Consider the following 16669-nt stretch of genomic DNA (forward strand, 5'->3'; position numbering starts at 1 on the left):
CCATATTTGATGAATTCCTATTTCCCATTCATGTGGGCCCCTTGGGTTTCTTTGGGCCCTAAAGCTTTTACTTTGTTTAATCGTCTGTTGGTTTGTTTGGACAGTGAGAATGTTAATGCATTTCAACCGTAGCCTACGTCTCATTCTGACATATCATCACCAAGTTCGTTCAGAAGTAGGAGGCATAAAACTCAACTTAGTAACTAATGATCATTTACAGCCTTTTGTAAATCCACTGCTGGATTAAGGCTTCTCCACAAAGTTTTGGCAGTGGTTTGAGTGGACTTCAGCATGCACTGGTCAGTGTCGCTTAATGAGTGTTCACCCGTGCAGAGATCACGTCGGTAGGTTTACAGTGCCGTGGGCCAACCGCTGCCCCCCACCGCCCACAGCTCTACCCCAACTCTGCGCATTTAAAATCGACAGAACTGGCTGTTAGGTGCGATTGCATGCTCATAAATTAGCGTGAACCAAGCGTGACTTTATCTTCACGGTTATTTCACCCAATGTGCACATGACCGTTATATGCTATTTACATTTTCTCAAATGTTGGCTTGGGGTTATGACCCCAGCAACCTTCGCTCGTGAAATAGTGTCACGTGGACACTCCCAAGGTCAGCATTGTAACAGATGGCGCGGCTTTAATTGCACTTTACGGCAGATGCCACACTTTTGACAATCCCGAACCTTCATTTTAAATTCCGGTAGCCCTTCATAAAATCGGCAGAGGAACACTGCCAATGGGGGGGAATTGCAAAAGGCAGCAAGCGCAGATAGGTTGGGTCCAGCACCGGCGTGCTTTTTACGGCCGCAAAACAGACGTGAGAAGAGATCCAGCGGAGCGTCGGTGACACGCGAGTGCGAGCTTGGCATTGCTCAGCGGTGTGAACATTTCTAAAAACACACGGCCACTAAATATCATCGTCATCGTCAATCATCATCAGCCATGTTCCCCTCCGATGCTGAATGAAGGCCTTCTCGTGTCATCGCCGTACTTTGGCCATGCTGGTCAGTGAAGACTGGAAGAATAGTCAGTGTAACACCAAAGAAATATTAAATTATCCCAATCACAACTGTCGGCAGTGGCAGAGCATGCTTGTCAACAAGGACACTCAATTGATTTTGATAACGTTGAAGTGTTGTGTAAAACTAATTATTACTGGCCAAGACTAATCAGAGAATCCATTGAAATTGAGAGAAACAGAAATAACTTCAATCGCTCTGACAGCTACAGGCTTAGTGCGGCCTGGAAGCGTATTATTAAATAAATACAATTACAATTCCTTATAAGGGAAACAAATACTCATGAATAACAATTGAATGATTACTAATCTATATAATTACAATACCCTCCCCCTCTTTGCCTCGAATCACTGCACCAGATTGAATTAAATGGTGACGTCACCCTGCTGCTGCTACTCTATTTAAGACCGGGAGCAACAGGAGAGCTTCACCATTGTTGCCCGATGAAGCTGATTGTAATTATCAGCGAAACGTCGTACTACTCAAATTTTAAAATGCTGTTGATTCTCTCTTCAACACACCGGTGGGCTAAAGAAGTGCATTATTTTGTCCTTTGAAAAACGTGACACACTCTTTACTATTTGGCCGTGTCGGGTGGTGGAGGGTTACGACACATTTATAAACAACGCGATCTGACCCAGAAACCTATATTATGGAAGAATCGTACTGGACAACAACAATGGACGTCGCTGTCCTACTGCAACCGCTTGCCTTCTACAGTGGACTGCCACGGTCCATAGCCTACAATAACCTGCCACGCATAGTGGTTGCCCATCCAAGCACTATCCAGGGTCAACGCTGCTTCGCCTCCAAGATCAGGTGCACTCCCGATTCGCACTGTTGGCTACGTACGGTGCGAAAAGATGTTCAACATACGTGCATACATACCCCAGGCGAATTGGTCAATTATTAACATAAATATAAAACAGATTTGTTGGCTACTTGTGACAACAACAAGAAGCCTTGGGCATTGAACAAATTACTGTTGCGTTGAAGCACGCACGCACACACACGAAGCTGTGGTTCATCATTAACAGTGGTTCCATATATCACAGTGTCAACACAGCAATAGCATCTACACACACGTACACATGGAGCCAGACGAGACTATTTTTAAAGTAAACAATAGCATCACACACACAGACATTCTGTAACTTACCTTCCCTCGTCTCAATTACATTCACGTGGCGACAATCTCGCCTTGTACGGACGAGCCCAACGTTTTCAGCGAGTGTGCACGCGCGGGCATTTCAATGAAGTTACACGGTGCGGTGCGCGCGTGGGGGGTGGCGAGACTGCCCTTGACTTTCAAATACAGCACGAAGAGTCCACATTACGTACTTGCGCCAGCTACTGTCATGCACACAGACACCGCGGAGAGCACGCTCGATCCCCAAGCACAAAATGATCCACGCCGGCGATTTGTCGCGTGGCACTCCTCGTGGGCCTGCTCGGGTCGCCATGAAATGGCAATGTAACGTTCTGACCCCGTGCCCCCGACTGCACATCCGTGAACAAGAGCTTCGTAGCTCATCGGATTCCTCCAGTGTAAATATTCTGATTCTGATAAATGCGATATCACGCGGTACAAGTTCCCGTGATAATATAATCGTACCGTCCGTTTTGCAAAACACCACTGTATATTGTCATCGTGGCTCATGTCAGTGCCAGAGATTTATTAGACAATTCGTCACCTGGGGCCAAGTGCCATCAATCAATTTAATGCTTGAAAACATGTTTGAGTAAATGTCATAATTTGAATAGTTCATTTCGTGAATTGTTTGGTTATGGTTAGGGTAATTGATAGCACACGCGTGATACGTTGTTATGGATTGTGCAGTTGAATAATGTTTAAATCATCCGTATTTTAACTGGAAGTACAGATGAGCAAAAGACAATAACACAGAAAAATGCGAATTACAAAGTTACAGGAAACTGAAATCGTAATAACAATCTTCATATCATGAAATGTAATATCGTCTCACGAAAGAGGGCTTCACCGCAACCCTGGTGGCCTCTCCACGGTTGTGTTACAGGGGGCTTCTTTCACCACGCGTGCCAAAAAAAACCGCAGACATTTTATGGCGAAATGTTTTTTGGCAAGCCTCACTTGCAGACACATTGAAACGATCGTGGTATTTTTGTCTAATTTCATTAAGTTAACAAACTCAAAAGCATTTTAATGGAGGTTACAGATAGATACACGATTAAATGTGTCCCTTTAACATTTTTCAGTGCTTTGTGTTCGTCCAGTTCAAAGTTTGAATGCACTGGCTACAATTAGTTTGTTTAAGCAAAAAGGGAAATCAAGTGGTGATGGGAAGGCCACATCAACAGAACGACAGATGAGCGATAAGAGATTAAATTAACTCTGGAGTGGACAGAAAGAGACGGTAAAAATAAGCAGAGGAAAAGTCTGTAAAAATGGAGCTTTATAGCTTATCAGATTCCTCCAAGACAAATAAAGATTCTGATATATGGAAATTAGATTGAATAAAAAAGTTGAGGCCACGACTGGACAGGACCAACTAAGGAAAGGAATGGAAGAAAATCGGGAAGTCCTTTACCCATCAGCGGGTAAATGACAGGCCGACAACAACATTAGTTAAAATAATGTTTGTATATATGTACTGTTCACGGTTACACGGTCATCTCTTACAGCATCTTCAGATAATCTGATGGTGCAGATACTTTATACATTTCAATTGGGAGGGATTAGGTGGCACTCTGTGGTCAGCGCACTGCCCTATGACCCTGGTAGCCGGAGTTCAATCATCAGCCATTGCTGACACCATTGGCGAGGAACATCTGAACCGGCCCTGGGCTCCTCCTCTTCACCAATTGACACTGACCAAGAGCGGTGAAGTATGGTAAAAAAACAACAACCCCATGATCGATTTGGCATACGGAGACTTTCATCCGGCAGCGAATTTGACAGTGGGGCTGTAGCTATTATTTATTTATAACAATTTAAATTATTATTATCCTTATTTCGTACCATCTGCTATGGTGAATGTTGAGTTGTAAGTTCACAGTATGAGGGGGGCTAAACTATCGACACCTGCTCGTTTTACAAACTGCAACTTGCACAATATAAGCTTATGAAACCGACAAAAGTTAAGTAATATTGGCCTAAGGTTGGTTAATAGCGTTCACTTACATGGAAGCAAGCATCTTTTTAAGAAAACCCAACTTTAATTATGGTCTCGTAAATGTCACCGCTTCCCATTCATGTGCGCTGTTAAAAGTTACTGCATTGACTTCTTATTTTATTTTCTCCCCGGCCACATTTTGCCGCTGGCGGAACCGAGGAGTGCGTTTTTGGCACCGGTCCCTTCCTCGGCAGCCCGAGCGTGGTTTACCTCGGTTGACTCGGGCGCCTGCGGAGACCCGCCTCGCCGTTCGACAGTGCGGCGGCCTGCGTGCCACGCCACGGGCGCTCCAATCTTTTATCGTCTGAATTAAAATTAGAGGGCTTTTTTGGTTTGCACATAAAAGTTCACCCTGCCCCCCCCACCCGCGCCCCAGCCACCCCCCCGCCACTCCCTATTTGAGTCGATTGCGCGCTAATATGTCTCGCGCAGTGTCACTAGTCGAATTTGCCGAGGTGCAAACGGTTTAAAAACACGAATGGTTTCAAGCTTGTTTGAGTTGAGACGCACGCATCGGTTACAATCTCTCACGAAATCCAGTGCCGTATTAAGAGCCCGTGTTAAAAAGTTCCAGGCAGCACAAGCAATTGAGCACAATGGAGGTGATCGTGCCAGAATTTGTCCTCAGTGGCGTTTCTTTATTTAGTTATTTATTTATACTTCCGCCCCGATGTTATTCCCACTGTGCTATCGGTGTGGCGTTACAGGACTAAGTATCCATCGGAACTACAAAATAGCGGCGCATCCCTTCACAACGGAATGACTCGCAGAAGCAGACATCACAGCACTCCTTCTGAGACCCTGTCCAGTGACCACTGCTCCACAGTTGACAGCAGCACCTTCCCACCCCGCCACCGGCAGATGTGTTTCGCTAACTTCCATTCGAGTAAACATTTTTTGAGACTCAAAGTGCTGAATTTCATCCAAAATTAATCGCGGGGTTATTTTATTCCTTCTATTATTATTGTTGAGCAGTCATTTTTTTAACCACAGGATTCTCAGCACCCAGATCTGAGCCAGCCAGCCATCTCAAGAGATGATCTGCATCATAAGTCAGAGGTCTCGCTGGGCAGTGATCGCCCCATGCGGTGGAAAACTTATTTTTGTGTTTAGTTTGTTGTCCTTGCCCCGCACCTCTGACTAGCACGGTTGGCTACGTACGGTGCGAAACGTACATACAAACTGCCCGTGGTTGGTGGGGGGGGGGGCACAAGACATACCATGCTACCAAGGAGGGTGGGTTAGGTGACCATACTTCACCACGCCAGTCAGTGCTGGTTGCAGGCGTGGTGGGGGGTGGTATAGAAGTACAGGACAATGGATTGTGCTGCACTGCCATCAATTGCACGTATCACTTTCATTACTTGCCAGGACTAAAGCCTGCTTAGCCTCCTGAGCTCTGACCAGATTGATCACATTGTGGACGATTTGGTGGTCATAGGCAGAGTGGCGCGCCTGGGTAGCAATCCCTACGCTTTCATTTTAACACAACGGAAAGTCCTAGGCATGAATCTCATGAACAACAACAATAATGACGATACCCTTTATTACTCTAAGCCTCCATGAGTATTAAGACTCGTCTAAAAAAATGGATCCCGCAGTGGAATGTTTGGGGAAATTGAGCCGATGAGTCTTTGCATGCGAGAGGTAACTGGAGTTCAATGGAGGGGGGGGGGAGCAACATTCAAGAGCTCTGCACAGATTGATTCAAGAACCCATGAACATACTGCAATCTCCTTGAGCCATGTTTTCAGCAGAGGGCAGTGCAGAAAAATCCACTGGTTGTACTCTGTACCCCCCCCCCCCTGCCGTGAAATACGCACCGACTACTGTGGTGAAGTATGGTCAAATAACTCCCACGATTCACACAGCGGGTGGGGGGTGGGGGAGAGGAGGCCGTCATCCTGCAGTGAATTCTGGCCACCTCGTAGCCCAAAAACAACACTTGGTATCAAGGCAGTCTTCCATCAATGTACCAACCAGGCTCTAAATCTGCTTAGCTTAAAAAATACCCGACGAGATTTGAAACATTTGGACCGATTTAATTTGCAATTTTAAAAGGAGCACAGCACTTTAAAAAAATATACATTTCTACCCAACGGAGTGCATTTTCCATCAGGAATCCCTCTGGGAGTAATAACTCACGCACTGCATTCTTCTTTGGGAAATCCCACATCCAATTTGTTCATTTTTCTGTCACTTAAATTTTGGAATAACTTGTTCCATTCTTTGCATCGCATAAGCAGGAAAACAAAATAAGTGCAATTAACGGCAGATGTTTAGCTTTTTTAAAGTTAAGGGGCAAAAGTTAAGTTCAACAAAGAATATAGAGTAGTACAGTGGAAGGCTTGAAGCCCATGGGAACAATTTCCAAGTGGCTATCTGTTGTCAGCGGGGCCTATTGAAAGCTTGTTTTGGTGCACCAGATGAAGTGTTGAAACACCGCGCAAACACGGTGCACCGTATGGACTTTTTCTGAAGCGAGCAAGGGACGCTGCCTTGGTTGCATTAGTTAGCACCCTGGACTTTGCAAATCTGAGGTCACAAGTTCGATTTTCGGGCAAGGCAGTTGAATGAACATAACAAAAAAAATCGCCCTGCATCTGTCCACCCATAATTTGTGGTGGGGTAAAATATGGGTAGACAGACCTCTTTCCAAGATGTCTGGCCAGCGTGAAAGAGTAGGCAAAATACCCTCTCGGTGGGCTCTCTTCAGCTCTCCCTCTCATGGAGGCCACTCACCAGCAGTGGCATGAGAGCAAGCTATTGCAGGGCTGCACCTTTACTTTACCACTTCACAACTTAAACTGTTGGCAAAGCACGACTCCAAATGTTGTTTTCCCTCAACTCGCGGAGCAATGGCACCTCATGCTGGGCTGCATCCAATCCCTGCTCCATGAATGCTTGGAACCGCTCCCACTGTGCCTTGCTTTGTGCCAAGGCCACAGAAAACTAACAAGACTGTGCGGTGCGCGTCACACGTACGCAGTACTAAATAGCGCATCACACACCCAGAGTACCGAGCAAAGCGCCACAGCACAGCAAACAAAGACAAAGATCCCCCAGTATAGTCTTAACAGACTGTTGGGGCAAGTGTTGTTAGCGAGTAGCACCTATCCCATGAAGGCCGGCACAGCACACGAGGGGGTCAGTGGCCAGCACCACGCCCAGCCGCCTTTGTCTCTCCAGTGGCAATGGTTACACAATCGCACTAGGTACTCATTTAAGGCCGAGTCAACCTAGGGGAAGCCAGAACCGATTCAGATCAAATCGAACTCGTGCCGCCCGGTTCGTAGCGTAGTGTGCTAACCGCTACACTACCGCTTGCCACAGTAGTAAATAGTGCGTCACACACCCAGACTACGGAGCAAAACGCCACACGCAGTACAAAGCTGCACTACGCACACACATGCGGTACTGGCAAGAACACTGCGCACGCGCGTTACTGAACAGAGAGGATAGAAAACATACAGCGGCAACTTAAAACACGACAAGCAATGGGAGCATGTGAACGCCCGACGGGGAAAGTCGTAAAAGAAGGGAAACTATTACACACGAATTCAACTATGTAACGATGCCAAAACAATGCAGTTAACTAAAGTCACCTCCTTGCCTCAAACGAATCAACGGGGGCAACAGTTTGAGTCTTTCTTTCAGCACGCCCCGATTCGGTGACAACTCCACATTCCCATGGTGGGGGCCAGAACACACGGCCCGCCAAAATACGGTCCGCGACTTCAAATTGTACCTGGTCCACGGGCACACGAGGCCTACAAATTAACAACAGCTGGCAAAGGATATTTCTCCATCGATGCAAGCATCTTAGCCCACACTAAAATCGGTTACTCGAGGGTAATATTTTCAACCTGGCGAACACTTTCTAATTTTAGTGCACTGCCACGACCAGCAAAGCCTCTTGCAGTGACACCAGGTGGACCGAAGTTTGCGAGTTAATGTACGAAACTCTTATTCGGCCCTCGGTAAGGAAGCCGCCACACGTCTGCCTCTCGGGAGCTCACAGCCCGACTTCCCACAAAAGGCCACCTTCTGGTCCCCTGCTTTGTGTTTAATTTTTTGTTCTTCCCCCACACCTTCGATTAGCACGGTTGGCTGCGTATGGTACGAAAGAAGTTCAACATACATACATCCTGGTCGCGTATATGAAACATTGCCGTTTTTCTACCTGATCGGACATTCGCCTGGATTTTATGCCCCTGTATAATGTTTTTGATGCCCGAGTGATGACAGGTTGCTGAGATTCCAAACTGGGATCGAAACCCATAAGAGCTTCCAACCGAGAACTAAGGCCCCTTACCCACCACCATGCCTACGCAACCGGTATCGATGCCGCGAGATTCAACGCGACGACAAACGCTTTTGTTTTCACTTTAATTAACTACCGTTAGCCAACAATTTGTACCCTTTTGCAACCTCAAGTATTGTTATTATGTAGCTGCTGCCGCTGCAATGCAAGGAGTTGAATGGGGTCTCCTTCTCTGTTCGCCAGGTCTTTGAAGTATATCATTATAATGCATCTTACATTTTTGCAGAGGGGATGGTCCGCAGGCCAAACAAGCGCCAGTTTAGATGAGCGGAGCAATGCCGGGAACAAGATTCACAACGGCTTTTTTAAACGCTCATTTTCTTCAATGGTTCATAATGAATATATATTTTTAAACATCGTGGCAGATGCGTCGATTTACACGTGCGATTGAATGCAAGCGTCACGAGTTCAACGTTACAGTAGAAGTTGTATACAAGTGTAATGACGACTTGGACGCACTTGTCTTGAGATTGTTTCTTTATTAAGGGGCCACGTGCTCACACTCGGACAGGCGGAGACCCCCACTGCAACAGCCACGAGTCGCCCGCCCATTTTCCTGATATACGGTGAGTGGCCACGCCCATATTCCCGAACCTTCTCGCTGGCCCGAGACCACTCGCTCTTCCACGGTCCTCCTACGTCAACTGGCCATGACCATATTATCGATCATTCCCGTGGCCCACTAGTCCATTCGCACTGCAGGCCGACTCCCCTGTCATTACCTCCCGTGGCCACTAGTCCATTCACACTGCAGGCTGACTCCCCTGTCATTACCTCCCGTGGCCACTAGTCCATTCGCACCGGAGGTTGACTCTACTGTCATTACACAAGCAGCACTCCGTGCGTGAAGTAGTGTGCTTGTATCAGAAGTTGCACTTGACTTCCTCCCCCACAAGTGCAACGTAAGGATGTGTTGCGTCTATGAAAACTGTGCTCACTGGAGACCTGTGAAAAGCTGGACATTGCTGGGCACCTGTGAAAAAGAGCTTCACAGCTCATCGGATTCCTCTAGTCTAAATAAGTATTCTTATTATGCTTATATCCAGCATCCGAATCACGGTCCGCATGATTTGGATGCCCCATCATCTTGCCGCAATCCACCGATCCAGACTCCCAAAGTCGACGGCCTGCTCGATTTTGCCATCAAGCCTGGCCATACATTTTGAATCTTGGCTTTAATAAAAAACGGATGAAGCCCTTTTCCTCGCTGCCAGCACACTTACACAAAGGGCCCCCTCTACATTTGACCAACATTTTTTGCAAAATTAAGTCAAGTGTCCCTGCCAACTCTCCCCGTCAACAACACGCAAGCAGAGGCCGAGGGGGAATTTACTCTTGAGTCGGAACGACGTACGCGCGGATACGTCTGCTTCTTGTACGGCATCCCTTCGTCGCTGCGGTGCGCACGGAGAGTAAAAAATACACGGCACCACTGTGCAAAACACACCGCTTCCTTGTGAGCATCGCCCAGCCACGGGGCGTTCCACAACTTGATGGGCAGCTCTCGGCACAGCTCAAGGAAGTAAAGCAGATGTTATCCAGGTAAACCGTTAGGTGACGCAAAGCCGACGCATGCATCTTGCGGCGAGATTGAGAGCGCACACATGCCTTAGGTCGCAGAGACCCGCGGGACCCGTGTTAGCGAGCACATGTTGCACTCGGCATGCCACGATGAGATTGTAACAACTAGGCGTGCAACATTCTCTCCGGCCATTTAAGAGGAGTCGAGATTTGATTATTATTTGTGCACCACGCGCATTTCTCTTTAACGCCGGTGAACGAGTCGCATACAGTACAGCGCCGCATGCTCGACGTCACCAAATCCAAGCCGACCGGCCACCCACCCAGCAATGCCCAGCCCCACGCACAAAGCTCTCAATTCTATAGATATTTACCAATCACACCTTTTCACACGCAATGTGTTCTTAACCTCGCATACATTCGATTACAAAGCTTCTAAAGTAGAGGAAAGCATGTTTATACCATGTTTGTACGTATGTTGAACTTCTTTCGCACTGTACGTAAACAACCGTGCTAATGGGAGGTGCGTTTAAAGCAATGTGTGCTTTATTTTAGTCCTGAAACCTGTTTGCGCAAAATTGGCATAACCATTATTTTCTATAGAAAGTCATCAACCAGAACTACACATTATTCGGTACCCAGTGAGTTGGATATGCCGTGCTGCACTGTATTATATTGTATCACGAGCTTTACTACCCGAATTCGCCCGGGACTTGGATTCTTGTCTTTGGTTAATACACGGCCTACGCGGAGGGTGGGGGGGGGGAATGCGTGACGTCATCAGGCACACTGTGTGACGTCAGCAGGCACACTGCGTGACGTCAGCAGGCACACTGCGTGACGTCAGCAGGCACACTGCGTAACGCTGCCGCATGCGGGTGACATCACAGTTGTAACGTCACCGCTCACTTGCCGTGCAAAATATATCCATTATTGCCCCCACCTCCCCCCCCACACAAAATACAAAAGTCTATTTTTATACTTTTTGCATTGTGTACAGTCTGGAAGCTACCCACATGCCAAATTTCAAGTTTGTTGCATGTTGGGAAGTATGCAAAACATTTTGAACAGACACACATATTCACAAATTTCCATTTTCTAAGTATAGATGAAGATATACATAATTTACAATCATCTGTCAATCCACTGCTGGACAAAGTCCTCCAAGTTGCATAACAACGTGTTTCACCATACTTCGCCACACTATTGAGTGTGGACTGGTGAAGAGGTGACTGACGGGGGAGACCCTAGGACCGGTTTAGAATGTCATTCGTCACCCGGCGTTAACTGGGACGGCAAAAGAACGTTAATTGCAGGGGTCACCGCGCATTGCACAAACTACTATGGGAGCAGCCAAATAAAAAAAATCTGATATTTCCTTCTGACGAAACTTGCAATTTTGCGAGCTTAAACCATCCATTTCACATCAACGAGTCGAAGCGTCGTCGCACGCGATAGTGTAAATAGTGCAAACAGCTGCCCGGTCGCAGTCTCCTCACAGAGTGCTGGTGCCGACCCCAAAGGTGTCGCACAGAATCAAACTTTAGCAATGGTCACCAGCCCTAGGAGGAGGAGAGGTGCGGGGCGAGGTTTTTTTTTTAAGATAGCATTTGCCATCGGTGTTATTCACGGTGCTGGAATCCACACGCCCACGCATCTCTGCGACGTGTTCGAGCAAGTCGGCCGAGACAACAATCTCGGTGCAGTGGGGCTACGTACGTTGAACACGCAAAAAAATGAGAAGCCAACCAGAATGAACAATTTAACAGTTTCAGAATCGTGCAATTTAGCGCTTTTGTTTTTGTAAACAAAATGTGCAATTCTCCTTTCCCCTTATTTGTCGTTTATGCTTCGCGGAGAATTTCACGCACACTTTGGATTTGTGGGCAAAATAATAAAAACCCCGCCTCTGCGCAGAGAGTGCCCGAGATGGTAATAAACAGACTGTGCGTAACCGCTAGGCGTTGCTGCTGAAACTAGTTAATGCGGAGAGGGGAAAACACATTCCCGCTCGGGCAGCATTCGGGCCTGAGCCAACGAGAAAGAGAGCCAATGGGAAGCCAGGAAGCGGCGCATTCCCGCTCTACTCAGCTGTGTTTGTTGTCTGGATCCTATAATTCAAGAGCAGTGGCCTTAGCTTATTGATAGTGCAGGCGGTGCAACTGCACCGCGCGTTCACGGGCCGGAGGGGCCCAGGTGCCGGGCTTTTTATTGTGGCAGGGCCCATGCCAGCCACGCTACGCCACCGAGGGCATCTTACATTACAATTTGGGTGCACAACTGAAATAATTGTTTTCGTAACGATTTGATATCACTTTACCAAATGAATAAAACAACAATTTCAATGTACACAGCGTTTGAATGCAACTGCAAATGTCAGCGGTGTAGCGTGGTTCACATGTGCTCTGGTGCAAGGAGTGCTCGTGTGGGAGAGGTTGTCCGTTGGGTCAGCAGTTCGTTGCCCTTCCCGCACACCACCAATCAGCACGGTTGGCTACGTACGATGCGAAAGAAGTTTAACATATCGATTTAAAGCTTTCGTGACTGCAGGGATTCATATTCTTGGTTCTTTCGGTAAAAACCAAGAATAAGTTTAACATGCCTGTTCAGAGTTGGGATAAACTGCACAAATCAAACAAACACAGCTCACATTTTACTATCTTATTGAATGGAATTTTGTTTTGCTTTTTCCAAGGTTGAAAGAGTTTACGAGTCGGCTCTGTCCGTCAATCCGTGGCAGGGAGCGGCATCGTAACTCTCATCGAGCACGATCTGGTATGAGCAAATGTTGAGTGTCTTCTTGTGTTGCCGTGAGGTTACGTTAGTATTGAAAAACCGCGTAAATTGAGCAAGAGGTTGCCCAACACTTGGCACACACGTGCACACACAAACTAGAGCAAAAAGGACTATTTTCAACCAGGCAAATGGATTTTGCCCTGACCACCACTCCGTCAGCATTCTGTCCTGCGAGCGAGATCCTGTCGACGACACCACTCATGTTGGAAGGCGTTACATTATACACGCATATGCATGACTTTTCACCTAATTCAGTTTAGTTACAACATGCGGAAATTCTAATTGTTGACGGATATAGTATTTACAACACCGCAATAAAAACTTTCCTCGTGGACGGCTATCAACAGGTGAATTCCAACAGGAATTGGGAGCGCTCTTCAAAAGGGTGTGTGTGTGTGCAGGTAGGCAAATAATAAACATATAACCCAAGCACAAATTCTTATGCTGACATTCACAATACACAGGTGGAATTGTGTATAGAATTCATTTTTTTGGACGACTCTTTTGAAAGCTGTGCTTACGGATTTAACAGATCACTACAATCGAAGTAGATTTTTTTGTGCAAACAATAACACGATAAAAATAATGTTAAACAAAAATTTACAATCGAACGTCGACCCCCCCCCCACCCGAATTGCGACTAATCATCCAGTTGCCATGGGAGAGGCAGAGAAAGGCAGGGAATAATATTACACCCTAATAAAAATAACTAGACTTTGAATGCTGCGGTGGTGTACCACACACTGGACTTGCAATCCAGTGGTCGAGATATTAACTACCTCGCCTGGTATACAGGAGGTCGCGTTTATGCCCTTGTATGTATGTATGTAGAACCTCTTTTGCACCGTACATAGCCAACTATGCTAATCGGAGGTGCGGGGCAAGGACAAGAAACTAAACACAAAAAGCAATATAGACGGTTTAAAAGTGCATAGCTCCAGTGGCTTCCTAATATCGGAAGAGCATTCCAGACGGCCACTGAAGCGCATCTGAAAGCGCGCAATGCGGTGACCGCCTTTGCTCGACGGCCAGCCAAAAGCCGCTGCAAGGATGACCCTTGGTAAGTGCGAACAAAGCATCGGCGTCTGCATGCTAGCGTGGCTACGATTGACTGGTCATTCGATGCTCTCGTACGGTTTTGACTCGTTGGCAGAGGGGGGGGCTCCCTTAAGTTCCCTCTCGTGGATTAGCCTTCCGCCAGCAGTGGCATGAGCAAGCAACCGCAGCGCTGCAGTACCCCTTTAACCTGATTAGCATTGCGTTCGGGGAGTGGCTGCGCAGCTCCGAGCCTCTCCTGCGCGTCGTCGCGACACCACTGGGCCGGTGTAGTGGAGATTTTGGATTTGAGCCAATTGGGTGGCGGGGCGCGGGGGGGGGATGAGTTCAACGTAAAGACAAGGCCTCTTCAGTCCACAAGTGCTCTCGTGTGGTCAGTTTACACGGCGACGAGCACGCTCACTGCCCACCGCGCACGCGTGTGCCGCGCAGTGGGAGTGGGGGGTGTGTGACGATTTAGCGATCTAAAAATCGTCTCTAAGTTCACCGAATCTCGCGGACGAGAAGTGACATGGTTGCACGCGTTTGTAAAAAAGTATTACCCGTTGCCTGCAGCCGCTGCGTGCTTCTGTGCAAAAGAACGTTATAGCTCATCGGATTCTTTCAGAATAAATAAATATTCGGATTTTGCAACATTTACCACTACGGTGAAAGGAAGCGGTCCAGATGTCGCGTCGCCACTAATGTTGGCCGCAGCTGGGAAATGAAATCCCAACGATTGCTGGACTTGAAGCGCAGTGCGCTAACCACCATTCCCCCTCCGCCCAACTCTAGGTGCATACGATACGGTACGTAAAAAACAAGATTTTCACGCAAGAACGGGTTTTTGTATTATATTACAAACAATGACAGTGGAGAGATTTATAAACCTAATGTAGCCATCTGCATGTCAGCCAGAGGCATTAATGGGAGTTGACTAAAACATTCCAATGCATAGGACCAGAGGAGCTCGGGGAATAAGTTGGTACCACCAGCTCTGGCTGCATTCCCACGTTGCGGTTCCCCGCGCCTCCAGAATCGATTGAAAACTCTGCACGCTACAAATTTGTATATGCAACAAGTAAAAAAGAAAAGTGTTTTTATTTATAATTCTCTTCAAACAAGCGAGTCATCAGAACGGATAGGGAGGTTCCGCTCGCTCATGTCATGATCGCCGACCAGACGCTTCAAGTTTTGATTTTGGAGCCTTTTTGGAATTTGAACCGAATGTTAAGAATCGTGGCACGTGTTCTGGGCGCAACTTGGACAACTTGCCAGAACTGACGGATCATAAAAACGCACCAGTTTGGAAGGCATTTCATTTAACCTACTATTATATGGTTTGGCCGTCAGTCACGCGTTGGCGTCGTAGAACGTGCACGTGCCGGCTCGCTACTGCTCGACGCGTCGTCGTCGTCAGAGCCAAATCGCTCGTTTCCCGTGCACCACCACTGTGGTGCTTTCACCACGGCACTCTCCCCACGTTTTGCTGGCATGTAAAAAAATTGGGTCTTTAATAATAATACTTTAAAAGCGACAACGTAAAAGGGTGTCTTCTATAACTCAAACGGTCATAATGTTGAAAACTTGGGCTCGAATCAAGGCAGCCACCCAGGGTTAAACCAGGTTCGAGTGTAGCAAGTTGATAATTTAGGCCGACTCTGCAATGAATGCACCAAAAGACCAGTATGATAAAAACGTCCACATTCTCTCAGGGTGGTAAATATGTCTAGATAAAATACTTACGATACAATAATTTGTTTTACTGCCAACAAAACATATCTGTAAGAGGGTGCATAGAAACATCTAGCACACCCAGCACCTATTGGATCACCAATTAAAAAATATATATATTTTACCAGGTAAGCCACACTGAGCTCTGTAGCTCTTTTTCAAAAGCAACCTGCCCACAAATGAATCGCTCAACTCAGTGGCTGATCATGTGGGTATTTATAGCAGCCAAATACTCTAAACGCACGTTTTTTTAAATGTGGAGGGGAAAACCGGAGGACCCTGGAGAAAATCCACGGGACCACGTGAAGGAGACGCAAACTCCAAATATACACAGCAGGTGTCAGGGTCGCGATCGAACACACGGCCTCCTGTATGCCAGGCGAGGTAGTTAACATCTCGCCACCATGGTCACGGTGAACCCAACACAAAACACTCAATTTCATAGGCGGGGGGGGGGGATAAAAATTTTCCGGGTAGAGGCGGTGATGGGCTAAACCCCTCCTATTTAATGCCTGGTAAAGTCAGAGCATGCAAAAAAGTCCGACCTGGGCCAATAGAATAAAGAGTCGAGCCAAAGGAACAAAACACGTGGAACAGAGCGAGAGCACTTTGTAAGTTCTTTAAAATGTACATTTCCCACACAATGCACTTTGCTGTATTTTTACACTGTTCCACTTTGGACCACGCGGCCGTGACCCCTCTGAGTAATTGGTCAAAGAGCTTTTTTTTTTCTCACACGGCCAAAAGAAAAAATTAAGCGTCGCACCATTTCCTGCAAAAACAGAAGCCGAGCCGAGCGCTGGGCCCACAAGTCTCCTATCAAGGCGGCCTGCTCATCCACGCCCTCCTTGCATGCCCCCACCCTCTTGATATACAGCATGCGATCAATTTCTTTGTTGCGATTACTCTTTTGTTTATAATATATCCATAATGGACGTTAATTGTGGATAGATCGCGTAAATATAGATTTGTCGTTAAACCCGCCACCACCCGACACAGCCAATTAGTAAGGTTTGCCAATTCGTTACTAGAATAGCACACCAGTGTGTTGGGCAGAAAATCCACAACATTTACAATTGTACAG

General features: G+C 47.0%; 1 protein-coding gene across 6 annotated transcripts in view; it reads right to left on the reverse strand.

The window, feature by feature from the left end:
* LOC144717905 (uncharacterized) overlaps positions 1-16669 on the reverse strand; it is a 64549-nt gene that overhangs the window by 24801 nt on the left and 23079 nt on the right. The window lies entirely within an intron of this gene.

Source organism: Lampetra planeri, chromosome 4 (assembly GCF_965212315.1).
Source record: "Lampetra planeri chromosome 4, kcLamPlan1.2.h2, whole genome shotgun sequence".
NCBI classification, from domain to species: domain Eukaryota; kingdom Metazoa; phylum Chordata; class Hyperoartia; order Petromyzontiformes; family Petromyzontidae; genus Lampetra; species Lampetra planeri.